This window comes from Oratosquilla oratoria, chromosome 40 (genome assembly GCF_046742065.1).
Source record: "Oratosquilla oratoria isolate Oo_2021 chromosome 40, ASM4674206v1, whole genome shotgun sequence".
In the NCBI taxonomy this organism is placed as follows: domain Eukaryota; kingdom Metazoa; phylum Arthropoda; class Malacostraca; order Stomatopoda; family Squillidae; genus Oratosquilla; species Oratosquilla oratoria.
The window spans coordinates 20,493,915-20,496,414 of record NC_134816.1 but is presented as its reverse complement, the minus strand read 5'-3'; the positions used below and the strand labels follow the sequence as shown (position 1 = coordinate 20,496,414).

Below are 2,500 nucleotides of genomic sequence, written 5' to 3'. Positions count from 1 at the left end.
TGTGTGTGTGTGTGTGTGTGTTTACTTTGTTGATGTATACCTGAAAAGTACACGTGGGTTTGTCTCTTACTCTCCACTTGTCATATATGGTTACAAATATGTATTCACCTTGGTCTTTGAATCACATGCAGGACTCGTGATCGACAGCCATTTCCCTCCCGGAAGAAAGCTCAAAGCTCGTATGACCGATCTATGGGTAATGCACCTTACACCCACACACACCCCTAACTCCCCGCTCACGACAGTTGGAGTAACTCGAAGCGCAGCGATACTGAAATAATTTCAGCCCTGGGCGTATGTGTGTGTGTGTGATTCACCATGATCTTCGATCACGTGTTGGACTCGTAATCGACAGCTAGTTCCCTCCCGGAAGAGAGCTCAGATCGCATACCCCCAAGTCCCCGCCCACAAGAGTTGGAGTAAACACTCGCAGCGCAGCGATACTGAAATTAATTCAGCCCTGGGCGGGATTCGAACCCGGACCGCCGTAGTGGCAGTCGGGAACTCTAATCACTGTGCCACGAGGTGTGTGTGTGTGTGTGTGTGTGTGTGTGTGTGTGTGTGTGTGTGTGTGTGTGTGTGTGTGTGTGTGTGTGTGCGCGCGCGTGCGCGTGTGTGTGTGTGTGTGTGTGTGTGTGTGTGTGTGTGTGTGTGTGTGTGTGTGTGTGTGTGTGTGTGTGTGTGTGTGTGTGTGTGTGTGTGTGTGTGTGCGTGCGTGTGTGTGTGTGTGTGTATGTGTGTGTGTGTGTGTGTGTGTGTGTGTGTGTGTGTGTGTGTGTGTGTGTGTGTGTGTGTGTGTGTGTGTGTGTGTGTGTGTGTGTGTGTGTGTGTGTGTGTGTGTGTGTGTATAAAGAAGAATGACCAAAATGATACATGGACTCAGAAATTTGCCTTACGAAGAGAGCTTAGGCACCTTAACTTACACTCTCTGGAAAGACGCAGAGTGCGGGGTGATCTAATAGAGGTGTTCAAGTGGATCAAAGGCTTTAACAAGGGTGATGCAAACAAGGTCATCATATTAAAACAACAGGGCAGGACTCGCAGTAATGGTTTTAAACTGGACAAATTTAGATTTAAAAAGGAAATAGGCAAGAATTGGTTTACTAATAGGGTAGTCGACGAATGGAATAAACTTGGTAACCATGTAGTAAGCGCTGAAAGTATCAATTGTTTTAAGAAACGATTAGACAACTTTATTGATGGGGATGACATGTGGTGATGGATACGGAGCTGCCTAGTGTAGGCCTTATGGTCTCTTGCAGTCTCCATCATCTTATGTTCTTATGTGAACCTCCAGCATTGATCTTAACCACGTACAATTTAGGTTAATTCTCTAAAACGAAAATTGTTTCTTCTAGTGTCAATGAATATTACACTCCCAGATTATCGGACAATATCAGTGCCCTGATCCCAAACATAATCTGTCTACATTCAGGCTCCCGTACTCTTAAAGAACCAATGTATCCTACACAACTTTTCGTTCAGCAGAGAAGAATTACGCCAACAGCGATTCATATTATTTGAAATCTGAATCACCAATTTTGAAACGCAACGCCACATCGTCACAGTCATTTTACTCACAAAACGCGTTCTTTCTTGAAGCAAAAAATAGATTAAATAAATTTGCTAACAGACACTGGTCGATTTATCCTGGAAGCTTTTACATAAACATCATTTGTTTTGTATTTGCTCTGGTGAGTATTATAAGGTCCTGCAGTTATTGTTTTCTTTTTGTCGGCACAATTCAATTTATTTATTCATCCATTTATTCATTTATTCAGCTGTCTATTTGTTCATTAACTTATGTACTAATCTAATTTTTATCATATACTTATGTATCTATTAAATTATTTATCTATTTATTTATATATTTAATAATTTCAAGCACAAGTTCTGCTGTTTGCATTTAATCTACAAATATCAGGTGACGATTATATTTCCCATCATTAATTGAACTGACTCTCCCCCCGGCTGAACTCTATGAAAAGCCTTTCAAGTCAAACTGTAAATAACTTTGTTGAAATTGTATCGCTCTATCTTGATCCTTACTCGTGTTTTATCTGTTTACTTATTCATTGATCTTTTTTATTTATTTATTTATCTATTTATTTATTTATTTATTCATTCATTTATCTATTTATATACTTATTATTTTTTGCTTTACTTAGATATTAATCTATTTATTCATTCATTGATCTTCTTATTAATCTACCTATGTATTCATTTGTTTATTTATTTATTTATTTATATACTTATTTGTGTTTATGTAATTGAGTTACGGTTCTGTCTACTCCGAAAGCTAAAAAGTGATAATACTTATCATAGACTTCACGGAATTTTGCCAAAAGACCAGAAAATCTGATATTCAAGGATCAAAATCATAGTATCAACGAGGTTGATTTGGTCATTCATTTATATATTTATCCTTTGTATATATCTGTATCATACATGATTTGGTCATTCTTTTATATATTTGTCCTTTGTATATATTTGTATCATA

The 2,500-nt window shown here is 38.1% G+C and overlaps 1 protein-coding gene across 3 annotated transcripts in view; it reads right to left on the bottom strand.

Moving 5' to 3' along the window:
• LOC143020658 (solute carrier family 12 member 8) overlaps nt 1–2,500 on the bottom strand; it is a 97,381-nt gene that overhangs the window by 68,944 nt on the left and 25,937 nt on the right. The window lies entirely within an intron of this gene.